We start from the raw sequence: 13,897 nt of genomic DNA, 5'->3' as shown, positions 1-13,897 counted from the left end.
TGTTAATCTTCTTCTCCTGCTCTTCGTCCCTACTCTGTTCTTAGTTACTCTCCTTATATCAAAGAAGACATTTGGCATTTGTTTTTTAGGGATTGGCTAGCTTCACTTAGCATAATCTGCTCTAATGCCATCCATTTCCCTGTAAATTCTATGATTTTGTCATTTTTTAATGCAGAGTAATACTCCATTGTGTATAAATGCCACATTTTTTTTATCCATTCGTCTATTGAAGGGCATCTAGGTTGGTTCCACAGTCTTGCTATTGTGAACTGTGCTGCTATGAACATCGATGTAGCAGTGTCCCTGTAGCATGCTATTTTTAGGTCTTTAGGGAATAGACCAAGAAGGGGAATAGCTGGGTCAAATGGTGGCTTTTTATTGTAGGCAATAACTGATCATATCATTTCTGTTTATTATGATAATTAACATTGTAGATGTCATAGTAGGAACTTTGGTTTAATGTGGTATATTGTTTGCATTGTTTCTTGTTATTATTTATCTCCCCCTAAATAGTGAAGTATTAGAAACCTTCAGGGACAATATAAGTACACAGGGTAGAAACTCTACTACCTCAGCTCCATACTGTTAGATGAGCAGAAACACAAACAACATGAAAAAGCAAAGGAAAAAATCACCCCAAACAAACCATGATACTCCAATAACAGAATCCATTGATACCACATGAAAGAAAAGTCAGAGAAGGAGTTTAAAATGTACATAATTAAGCTGATCTGTGAAATAAAGGACAGGATAAGAAATGAAATCAGGGTAGAGCACTTGCCTAGCACGTGCAAGGCCCTGAGTTCGATCCTCAGCACCACATATAAATAAATAAAAAATAAAGGTATTGTGTCCAACTACAACTTAAATATATATATATATAAATGAAATGAAATCAGAGAGAAAATACAGGAAGTAAAAGATCACTTCAATGAAGAGAGTAGACCTCTTGGAAGACAGAACCTTGGGCAGTGAAGATAAAATATAAAATCTTGAAAATAGAGTTGACTACAGAGAGAAGATGTTAAGAAACCATGATCAGAACTTGTAAGAACTATGGGATAAAATGAGAAGACCAAATTTCAGATTAACAGGATAGATGAAGGCATGGAGATACAAACCAAAGGAACACAAAGTCTTTTCAATGAATTAATATCTGAAAATTTCCCAGACCCAAAGAATGAAATGGAAAATCAATTACAAGAGGCTTACCAGGACCCCAAATGTTCAAAATTACTAGAGACCCACACCAAGACACATTATAATGAAAAGGCCAATATACAATACAGAATAAGGATAGAATTTTAAAGTATTCAAGAGAAAAAAATATTAGATCACAAAAAGGGAGAAACCAATGTGGATCTTAGTTGATTTCTCATCCCAAGAATCTCTCTTGTTTCTTTTATTTTTTCTGATTTCTCAACCTCAAAGCCAAGAGGTTCTAGAATAACATATACCAAGCTCTGAAAGAAAACGGATGCCAAACAAGAATCCTTATCCAGCAAAATTAAGCTGCAGATTGAAAATGAAATAAAAACCTTCCATGATAAATAAAAATTAAAAGAATTTACAACTAGAAACCCTACACTACAGAACATTCTCAACAAAATATTCCATGAAGATGAAATGAAAAAAAAAAAAAAGTGAAAACCAGTAAAGGAAGGAACTGCATTAAGGAATAGTCAATCCAAAGAGAAAATAATCCAAATTCATAATAAAACTAGAAGTAAACCCAAATGACTGGGAATACATATTATATCTTGATAATAACCTTGAACATTAATGGCCTAAATTCTTCAATCAAAAGACACAGACTGGCATATTGGATTAGAAAACAAAATCCAACAATATACTATCTCCAAGAGACTCACCTCATAGGCAAAGACATTCACAGACTGAAGGTGAAAAGATGGGAAAAAACATATCACTGACCCTGCATAAACAAACAGAGGTTGCTATCCTCATATCACATAAGGTGGACATTTAGCCAAAGTTAGTCATAAGGGACAAAGAAGGCCATTTCATATTGAGTAAAGGAATTATACATTAAGAAGACATAACAAGTACATCCAATTATTCATCCATTTTTAAATTTGGTTGTTTATCTTTTCCTGTTGAGTTATAAAAAATCTTTATATATTGTGGATACTAGGCCTTTATCAGATATATGATTTGCAAATATTTTGTCCCATCTCATGGGTTGTCTTTTCACTTTCTGGATTCATTATTGTTGTGAGCCACAGCCAAAGGGGCCCCAGCAAACTTCCAGCTGCCAGCAAACTTCCAACTGCCGGCTGATGATTGGCTCACAGCGGCCCCAGCAACATCTAGCTGATTGGCTCCTCGGCCCCAGCAACATCTAGCTGATTGGCTCCTCTGCGGTGATGCTCATTGGGCTGTTTCCCTGCCCTTTCAGACCACGGAGCTGCTCATTGGGGGACTTTTTTGGCTCCGCCCACGTGACCCAGCCAATCGGCCTCAAGAGCAGGAGGATTGTGGGAGGTGGAGAGAAGCTTGTGTGGGAGAGAGAGGCTTGTGGAAAGCCGGTGGTGGCAGTTGAGGCTCTGAGGGTTTTTCCTGAGAGGCTGTTTTGTTTGGCGTGTGTGGTTCTAAAAATAAAGTTAGTTTCTTTTGACAAGTGGCTCCTGATTGTGCCCAGCCAGACTGCGGCATTTGGTGGCTCGCACGGGGAGCGACTGAGGGTAAGTGAACTGCTCGCCCCTGAGGGCAGGGCAAGAGGATGGGTAGCCATTTTAAGATTCTTCTTTTGTTATTTTGTTTCACTTTTGTTTTAAGTTGCCTGTCCCTGGAGATGTGTAAGATGGAAGAAAAACCGCTCACATCTGAGGAACAGATAGGGAGAAAGGACGGATGGACATTTCAGGAGGCTATTATAATGATTTTGTGTTGTTCCAATTTTGTTTCACTCTGTTTCAGTTTTGTTAGGCGTTATCTTGTTGGGTTGTATTATAGTAGAAATACGGGATCAGAAATTAGTAAAAAACAAACTGAAAGAGTGTTAAGTAAATTGTTAGAGGAAGGAGGCATCTCAGTAAAATCAAGAACAATCAGGGCATACGTTGATACAATACAAAAATGTAGCCCATGGCTTTTTAAGGAGGAGTTGTTAAATATATCACAATGGAACCATCATGGTGAAGATTTAAAAAGAATAGAAAAGAAAAGCCCAGGGACTCTGCCAGTTGGCACATTGCCATTGTGGACGTTCATATCTTGTTTGCTTAGTCCAAAGCCTTCAGTTCAGACAATGGTAGAGGAAGAAGAAGACATAATGATTCAAGTAAAAGAGAAGGTCTCTCAAGTTAGTCAGACAGAGGAAAAGATTCAAGTAAAAGAGAAGGCCTCTCAAGCTAGTCAGACAGAGAAAGAAAGTGTAAAACAGAAAAAGCCATCAGGGGGAAAGTTACAACAGGAGACTGCTACTAACACCTTTCTATCACCAGAGGGTGTAAGTGTCCAACCAACAGCACCACCTCTACAGGAGACTGCTACTAACACCTTTCTATCACCAGAGGACGTAAGTGTCCAACTAACAAGGCCACCTCCATATGCTGGGAGGTCCCCAACCCCCGCAGTTGATAGTTGGGATCCTGAGACAAGATCTCAAATATTAACATGCCCTGTATTTGAGGCAGGAGGGCAGCGATTTTACCAAGTTTTAAATTTCAAAACAGTGAAGCAGCTAAAAGAGGCTGTAACAACCTATGGTCCTCAAGCACCCTTCACTGTAAGCATGGTCGAATCCATTAACAACTTGAACATGACGCCAGCAGATTGGGCTAATATGTGTAAAGCTGTGCTAAATGGAGGACAATACCTGTTATGGAAGGTTGCCAATGAGGAATTTTGCAAGGAGACGGCTAGGCGAAATGCAGCAGCTGGTTATCCTCAGAGAAATCTAGATATGTTGTTAGGAAAGGGACCTTATGAGGATCAGCAGCAACAAATTGCATATGATCCTGGTGTATATGCACAAATTGCTGTAGATGCAATTAAGGCATGGAAGACTTTACAAGGACATGGAGGTTTACAAGGTCAATTATCTAAGGTAATACAAGGAGCTAATGAACCTTATGCTGAATTTGTAGATAGGCTTATTCAAACAGCTACCAGAGTTTTTGGGAATACAGAACAAGCAATGCCATTACTAAAACACCTGGCTTATGAGCAAGCGAATCGTTGGTGCAGAGATATCATTAGACCATGGAAACATGAAGATTTAAACACATATATTAAATTATGTAGAGACATTAATGAACAAGAGCAAGTCGTGGCAGCTGCAGTAAAACAGGCTTTAGATGCCAGAGACATTAATGAACAAGGGCAAATTGTGGCAGCTGCAGTAAAACAGGCTTTAGATGCCAGGCCAAGAACATGCTACAATTGTGAACAAACAGGACATTTTAAAAGGAATTGCCCCATTGGAGGAGGGTTTAACAAAACTAGGTATCAAAGGAGTAGAATACCAGGTATTTGCCCACGATGCCGTAGAGGGAGACATTGGGCTAATGAATGCCGTTCTCAAACCACCATAGAGGGTACTCCATTATCAAAAAACGAACAAGGACCAGGTGTTTATCCACGATATCGTGGAGAAAGGCATCGGGCTCCATTGCCAAAAAATGGACAGGGGGGCCCAATGCTCCGGGGCCCAAAACCACAAATATACGGAGCACTGGAGGAACCCAGCAACCCCATCAGGGTAGTGCCCAGGACACATTGTCCATCAGATCCCTCATCAGACAAACCAGAGGGAGCGCAGGGTTGGACATCTGCGCCTCCGCCAGAGCAGTACTAACTCCAGAGATGGGAGTTCAAATCATTCCCACAGGGGTGAAAGGACCTCTTCCCAAAGGAACAGTAGGCTTATTATTGGGACGCAGCTCTTCTACTCTAAAAGGACTTATGATAAGTCCTGGGGTAATTGATCCCGATTATGAAGGTGAAATAAAAATTATAGCCAGTTCTCCAAAGGGTATATCAGTAATTTCACCAGGAGATAGAATAGCACAGTTACTAATAATACCCAGCCTACATGATAAATTTTCCAGTCGTACTGTAGAAAGAGGTTCCAAGGGATTAGGCTCCACAGGTGTAGATTGGGCTATGCTTTCTTTAAATTTAGATTCTCGCCCCATGCTAAAACTAAATATTCAAGGACATGAATTTAATGGGCTACTGGATACAGGTGCAGACCTTAGCATCATCTCTCGTCAAGAATGGCCAAAACATTGGCCATTACAACAAGCCACTCAAACGCTTCGAGGCCTAGGAGTGGCGACTAATCCCCATAGAAGTGCAATGGTATTAGATTGGAAGGATCCTGAAGGATGTGAAGGAACTATACAGCCATATGTATTGGATCATCTTCCCGTAAATTTATGGGGACGAGATGTCCTAGATCAATTAGGTTTGACATTAACAAATAACATCAACCAAAATGCACCCACTATTATGACTAGACAAGGTTTTAGGAAAGGAAAAAGATTAGAAAAACAAGAACAAGGTATAGCAGCACCAATACAAATAGATCAAGGAACAGACAGACATGGGTTGGATTTTCAGAAAGGGCCACTGAGACAATAAAAATTACTTGGAAATCAGAAAGACCAGTATGGGTTCCTCAGTGGCCCCTGACTAAAGAAAAGATACAAGCAGCCCATGACCTGGTCAAACAACAATTAGCAGAAGGACATATACAACCTTCTGTATCTCCCCATAATACTCCCATTTTTGTCATCAAAAAGAAATCTGGTAAATGGAGATTATTGCAAGATTTAAGAGCCATTAATAATGAGATGGTTATTATGGGACCTGCTCAATCAGGGATTCCTCAATTGTCTGCTTTGCCAAAAACCTGGTATGTTTTAGTTATAGATATTAAAGATTGTTTTTTTTCAATTCCAATTCATCCTGAGGATAGTCCACGTTTTGCATTTACTATCCCTGCACTGAATCATGAAGGTCCTGATCAGAGATATGAATGGAAAGTACTCCCTCAAGGGATGGCTAACAGCCCAACTATGTGTCAAATTTATGTTAACAAAGTAATCCAGCCACTTAGAAATCAAAATCCTGAACTACAAATATTTCACTATATGGATGATGTATTATTAGCACACAAAGATAAAAACACATTGCTAGAATGTTATGCCACACTTACAAACTTATTAAAAAATTATAATCTAGAGATAGCAATAGATAAAGTACAATTAAATTTTCCAATTAATTATTTAGGAGTTCTATTATCCTCAACCATGGTCCGTCCACCAAAAATTCAAATACGAGTAGATCAACTCAAATCACTTAATGACTTTCAAAAGTTATTAGGAGACATAAATTGGATAAGGCCTTATTTAGGTATACCAACAGGAGAGTTGGGACCTTTATTTGATATCCTAAAAGGTCCATCAGATCCAAATTCACCCCGAATGTTAACGCCTGAAGCAAGAAAGGCATTAAAAATCATTGAAACATATATGGAAAATATGCATTTGGATAGAATTGATATAAGTTTGCCTTTATTATTTATTGTACTACCAACAAAAAATATTCCTACAGGAGTATTTTGGCAAGAAGGTCCATTATTATGGATACATTTATCTTATTCTCCTAACACTATTCTTACTAGGTATCCTGAGGCTGTAGGACAATTAATACTCAAAGGAATAAAAGCAGCAAAGGGAGTGTTTGGAATTTCTCCCAATAAAATTATTACTCCATATACTATGAATCAAATTGATGAGTTAGCTAATGAGTTAAATACTTGGGCAATAATCATGTGCAAATCTAATGTTTCATTTGATAACCACTTACCATCTAATCCTTTATTGTCTTTTTGGTCATTGCATCCTGTAATTTTTCCAAAAATGACAAGAAAAACACCTATCATGAATGCTCCAAATATATTCACTGATGGGTCAAATAATGGTACAGCAGCAGTAGTTACCCCTGATCAAACTTTTACATTTTTAGTACCCAAACAATCAGCTCAAAAGGTAGAGCTTAATGCAGTTTTACAAGCTTTTGTGATGTTTAAAGATTCTGTATTTAATTTATTTTCTGATAGTCAGTATGTAGTTAATGCTATAGTATCTCTTGAAGATGCTGGTAGGATTTCCCCTTCTTCTACTGTTTTCTCTTTGCTTTCCACTATACAAAGTCTAATCTGGGACAGAAAAGATCCATTCTTTATAGGACATATCAGGGCACATACAGGATTGCCTGGAGCCCTTAGTTTGGGCAATGATTTAGCAGATAAAACTACACATGACATACATATTTTCTCTACACTAGAAGAAGCTATAAATTTTCATAAAAAGTTCCATGTCAATGCTAATACTTTACAAAAGCGTTTTAAAATAACTAAGGAACAAGCTAGACAAATAATAAAACAATGTCAAAATTGTGTGACCTTTTTACCACAAGTTAATCTTGGAGTCAATCCTAGAGGATTGATACCTAACCATATTTGGCAGATGGACGTCACACACTTGCCAGAATTTGGAAAATTAAAATATTTGCATGTTACAGTTGATACTTCTTCTGGATTTTTGATGGGCTCCCTTCATGCCGGAGAAAAAACTAAAGATGTTATAGCTCATTGCTTACAAAATTTTGCCACTGTGGGTGTTCCAAAACAGTTAAAAACAGATAATGCCCCTGGTTATACTTCTACCTCTTTTAAACAATTTTGCTCAACATTTGGCATTACTCATATAACAGGAATCCCATACAATCCACAGGGACAAGGCATAGTTGAAAGAGCTCATCAAACTATTAAAATGTACTTATTAAAGCAAAAAGAAGGAATTGGGAAGGGGTATATATTCCCCAAAGATAAACTTAAAATAACCCTTTTTACTCTAAACTTTTTAAATTTGGATTCATCAGGACTTAGTGCTGCGGAAAGGCATATGTGTCCAAAAAATGTACATAAGCCCAAGGTACTTTGGAAGGATATTCTAACAGGACAATGGAAAGGTCCTGACCCAGTAATTGTCTGGAGTCGGGGGTCTGTTTGTGTGTTTCCACAGGGAGAACAGCAGCCGATTTGGATTCCAGAGAGATTAACCAAGGTCCTGACCCAGTGATTGTCTGGAGTCGGGGGTCTGTTTATGTGTTTCCACAGGGAGAACAGCAGCCGATTTGGATTCCAGAAAGATTAACTAAAGCGATTTCTACAGACCAAAAAGAAGATGATTTGGCTCAAATCCATAACAACTGATATCCAAAACTCCAGTTTGGCTATTCTTACATCTGCAACAGAACCAGGATGCTTTTTTCAATATCTATTTTATTATTGCCCTTTGCCATATCATGAAGTTCTATTTTGTTTTTTGAGCTCATACAGACCTAGGTTAATGTTTTGCTGATCAGTTCTATTTTTTGACTATAGAGTTTTTAAACATTGCAATGGAGATTTCACCTGTAAAAAGTTATAAGGCCTTTACTATAATGTTATGTGTTGTATGTATTATATTATGTGTGCACACTTGTGTTTTGTGTTATATGTTTGAATGTATGTATGTCCATATATCATATATGATGAGCGCTCATGATAAAATGGATCCAAATATTTTTTTTTAATTCACGTGATTTAAATGGTTTAATTTAATTGGGTAAACAGCTGTTAAAGATTGTTTTAATATGTGAACACAAAAGAAGGTTAACAGATCTGTTTGTTTACTTTCACCTTTCCTTTTCATTATATTTAATAATTCTCTTAAAGACAATGTAAATTGTTAAGAAAATTGTTTTCTTTTAGTGCCTTCTGTAATGTTACATAATTTTTTCTTTAGCCATTATTGCCAGAATTCCTATCTTCATCCCAGTGCCGGTGAAGACAATGTAAATTGTTAAGAAAATTGTTTTCTTTTAGTGCCTTCTGTAATGTTACATAATTTTTTCTTTAGCCATTATTGCCAGAATTCCTATCTTCATCCCAGTGCCGGTGAAGACAATGTAAATTGTTAAGAAAATTGTTTTCTTTTAGTGCCTTCTGTAATGTTACATAATTTTTTCTTTAGCCATTATTGCCAGAATTCCTATCTTCATCCCAGTGCCGGTGAAGACAATGTAAATTGTTAAGAAAATTGTTTTCTTTTAGTGCCTTCTGTAATGTTACATAATTTTTTCTTTAGCCATTATTGCCAGAATTCCTATCTTCATCCCAGTGCCGGTGAAGACAATGTAAATTGTTAAGAAAATTGTTTTCTTTTAGTGCCTTCTGTAATGTTACATAATTTTTTCTTTAGCCATTATTGCCAGAATTCCTATCTTCATCCCAGTGCCGGTGAAGACAATGTAAATTGTTAAGAAAATTGTTTTCTTTTAGTGCCTTCTGTAATGTTACATAATTTTTTCTTTAGCCATTATTGCCAGAATTCCTATCTTCATCCCAGTGCCGGTGAAGACAATGTAAATTGTTAAGAAAATTGTTTTCTTTTAGTGCCTTCTGTAATGTTACATAATTTTTTCTTTAGCCATTATTGCCAGAATTCCTATCTTCATCCCAGTGCCGGTGAAGACAATGTAAATTGTTAAGAAAATTGTTTTCTTTTAGTGCCTTCTGTAATGTTACATAATTTTTTCTTTAGCCATTATTGCCAGAATTCCTATCTTCATCCCAGTGCTGGTGAAGTCAAAGATAAAACCAATCTACAGCTTCTACAATAGCCATCACTGAACTGCTTGCAGAACTTGCCTGGACACATTGTGAGCTCACCTGTATGCATTGTGAACTATCTGTTGGTGCAGCGACTTGTGGTAGTGTTGGGGTATTTTTGCTGATGATGTCACCGGTGGTACAATTTTTCAAAGGAGCCCTCAATTGGCTTAATGTCATGGCATTTTGCATCCTCCTCTACTAGTGATGGTCTAAAATTTGGGGGCCAACAGAGGTGAGGCAAAGAACCTCACCCCCCCACTGGTGCAAAGGCCTATCCACAAGTATAGCTGTATGCTGGACCGGTAGTCAGTGACGGGTATGATCCAATTGCAGTGGTACCAACCTAAGACAGGAGGCTGACGCCTAGAGGTCAGTTCATCCGATGACGGGTAAGGACCATATGTTGAATTGGACTGCCTAACAGACACGGTCCCTAAGCCACATGCTTGTTGTTTAAACAGAGAGGGGGAGATGTTGTGAGCCACAGCCAAAGGGGCCCCAGCAAACTTCCAGCTGCCAGCAAACTTCCAACTGCCGGCTGATGATTGGCTCACAGCGGCCCCAGCAACATCTAGCTGATTGGCTCCTCGGCCCCAGCAACATCTAGCTGATTGGCTCCTCTGCGGTGATGCTCATTGGACTGTTTCCCTGCCCTTTCAGACCACGGAGCTGCTCATTGGGGGACTTTTTTTGGCTCCGCCCACGTGACCCAGCCAATCGGCCTCAAGAGCAGGAGGATTGTGGGAGGTGGAGAGAGGCTTGTGAAAAGCCGGTGGTGGCAGTTGAGGCTCTGAGGATTTTTCCTGAGAGGCTGTTTTGTTTGGCGTGTGTGGTTCTAAAAATAAAGTTAGTTTCTTTTGACAAGTGGCTCCTGATTGTGCCCAGCCAGACTGCGGCAATTATAGTTTTTATAATGAATAAAATTGATTCATTATAGTTTTTAATTTTGATGAAATCCAATTTACATATTTTTCTTTAGTTATTAGTGCTTTTAATATCATATCTAAATATTTATGCCCCAAACAATGAAGCATCATGAGCATCAAACAAACCCTTCTCAATTTCAAGTATCAAATAAACCACAATACAAGAATATTGGGTAACTTTAACATGCCTCTCTCACCACTAGATAGATCCTCCAAACAAAACTAAACAAAGAAGCTAAAAAATATAAGTAAAAAAATACAAATGATAATTTAGACTTAACAGACATATAGAATATTTCATCCATCAATGATTGAATATACTTTTTTCTTGGCAGCACACAGATCCTTTTCTAACATAAGCCATGTTATGTAAGTTCTCACATATATTGGCATACAATTGTAATATTATCATAATATATTTTTAGCAGGGTTATTTTGATAGCCCCCTTTCTATTAACATTAATTTTTGTGTTCTTGCTTTTTTCTTGACTTGTTTGATTTTGATCAAATTTTAGCTGTTTTATTTCTTCTCTATTTCATATATTTCTGTTCCTCCTCTTATTTTTTTCCTTCCTACTACACAACTTGAAAATAATTTGATTGTTAATCTAACTTCTTTTTGATACAAGTACTTTAAGTTATAAATGTTTATTTGAGTACTGTTTCATCCCAGAGATCTTGAATATTTTAAGGTATTATTATCCCTTAATTCAAGGCACTTTTTATTTACTTTTTGTGTGCTTTCTTCCTTGACCTCTGAGATATTTATAAGTGTGCCATTTAATTTTGAAATAGTTGACATGTGGGGTTCTATATATCTTAAGGTAATTGATTTCTAATATAATAAATCATACAGGAAACAGTCTGCATGATTTCAAATTTTTAAAAATAAGTAATGGAAATGCTTTTATATTGATTGCATTGGTTACATACATGTCAAAACTGATCAAATTGCATACATCAAATATGTGCATTTTATCTCAATAAAGCTATAGAAAAAAAACTTGCTACTTCTTGCTTCAGCTTCTCAAGTAACTAGGATTACAGGTGTGTGCAACCACACCCAGTTAGTCACCCATTTTTAAGTTTGGTTGTTAATCTTTTCTTGTTGAGTTATAAAAATTCTTTATGTATTATGGATACTAGGCCTTTATCAGATATATGATTTGCAATATTTTGTCCCATCTCATGGATTGTCTTTTCACTTTCTGGAGAGTGTCCTTTGATTCATTATAGTTTTTAATTTTGATGAAATCCAATTTACATATTTTTGTTTAGTTATTTGTGCTTTTAATATCATATCTAAAAAACCATTGCCAAATCTGTTATCAAAATTTAGCCCTATGTTTTCTTCTAAGAGTTTTATAATCTTAACTCATATTTAGGTCTTTGATCCATTTTGAGTTAATTTTTGTTTATAATGTGAAGAGTCCAAATTCATTCTTTTCTATGTGTATATCGAGTTGTCCCAGCACCGTCTGTCAAAGAGACTATTTTTCCTGTTGAATAGTCTTGGCACTCTGGTTGAAATTAATTGACCATGGACCCATGGTTTACTTCTAGACTCGATTCTATTCTATTGATCTGTATGTCTGTCCTTATCTTAGTGTCATGCTGTTTTGATTATTATAGCTTTGTAGAAATTTTTGAAATTGTAAAGTGTGAGTCTTCTGACTTTGTTTTTTTAAATTTTGTTTTGGTCTTTTAGGACCCCCTGCAATTCCATATGAATTTGAGTGCTGGCTGTTCCATTCTCGGGAGGAAAAAAAGACTGCAGGAATTTTGATGAGCATTGCATTAAATCTTTATACTGCTTCAAGGAACAATGCGACCTTAACAATATGTATGTCTTTCCACTTATTTAGGTTATTAGGTTATTATTTCCACTTATTTAGGTTAATATCTTTCAGCAACGTTTCATAGTTTTCAGTGTATAAGTCTTCCACCTTCCTTGGTTAAATTTATTCATTAGTATTTTATTATTTTGTATGCTACTGTAAATGAAATCTTTAACTGGTCATTGCTAATGTACAGAAAGACAACTATCTTTTGTGTGCTGATCTTGTCCCCTACAACTTTGCCAAATTCACTTTTTAGCTCCAATAATTTTGAGAAATGTTTTTAACATTTCCTGTGTATAAGATCATGTCGTCTGTGCATAAACAATTTTAGTTCTTCCTTTGTCATCTGAATGGCTTTTATTTCATCTTCTTGCCTAATTTCTCTGGCCAAAACTTCCAGTACAAAGTTGAATAGAAATGGCAAAGCAGTCAATCTTACACTGTTCCTGCTAGCTTTAGGAAGAAAGGTTTCAACCTTTCAACAGTGAGTATGATGTTAGCTGTGGTTTAGCACTATTTTTTTTAAATAAATTCCTTTTATTATATTAGGAAGTTCTAAGAGAATTTTATTTCAACCTAGAATTCTATATCCAAACTCTCAGTCAGAGGTGAGAGCAGAATAAAAGATATTTTCAAACTTGTAAAATCTCCAAACATTTTGTCCCAGGCATCTTTTCAGCGGTGGTGGCTTTAAAATGTATTATAGCAAACAAAGGAGCAAAGTGATCAAAGCAAAAATGAAGGATCCAAGAACAAAGAGATCTGCCCAATCCAGGAGGCCCCAAGACAGCATCAAATCTAGAAAGCAACCAGTCTAAATTATGATACTAGTAAGGCAAAAGGATTCCAAGAAGGAGGACTGTGGTAAGGGTTGGGTGAGGGTGAGTATGCAAATGTCAGTCCAGAAATGAAGAAACTGGATGAATTCAAACTGGAAGTCAGGAGCTTTAGGGAATAAGAAATTCCAAGGAAGAAAATAAGTTATTTTAAGAAAGGAGCTATTTAAGGGGCAAAGCACTATAAGAAAAGAGTTTGAACTGGAAATATGAAACACACTATTGAATGTTTTTAAGTGATTGGTGGCATAAGAAAGGCATCTTCAGGAGAACACCCTCTTCAGGCTGATGTCCCAGCAGCTGGCTGTGCCCACTCTCCCTGTCACTCTCCCCAGGACCTGAGGCTGTGTGGTGGGTCTGTACCAGCAGCAGAACGATCAGAGGATGGACAAGGGGGCTGCACCTTGGTCCACCTCAAAATGAGTCATCACAGCCTGTGGGACCTTCCAGCGGTGGCTGGGCTGGGGAGTCCAGGAGCCCAGGGAGCAGCGGGCTAGAGGCCCCTGAACCTGGATCAGCCACATGGCCTTACAGTTGATCCTCTTCTCAGATTGCCCCTACTTAATCCTTGCAGAAACTCTAATATTATAGATGAGGCAAGAA

This window comes from Marmota marmota, unplaced genomic scaffold (genome assembly GCF_001458135.2).
Source record: "Marmota marmota marmota unplaced genomic scaffold, marMar, whole genome shotgun sequence".
Classification (NCBI taxonomy): Eukaryota; Metazoa; Chordata; class Mammalia; order Rodentia; family Sciuridae; genus Marmota; species Marmota marmota.
This window is presented reverse-complemented; position numbering follows the sequence as displayed.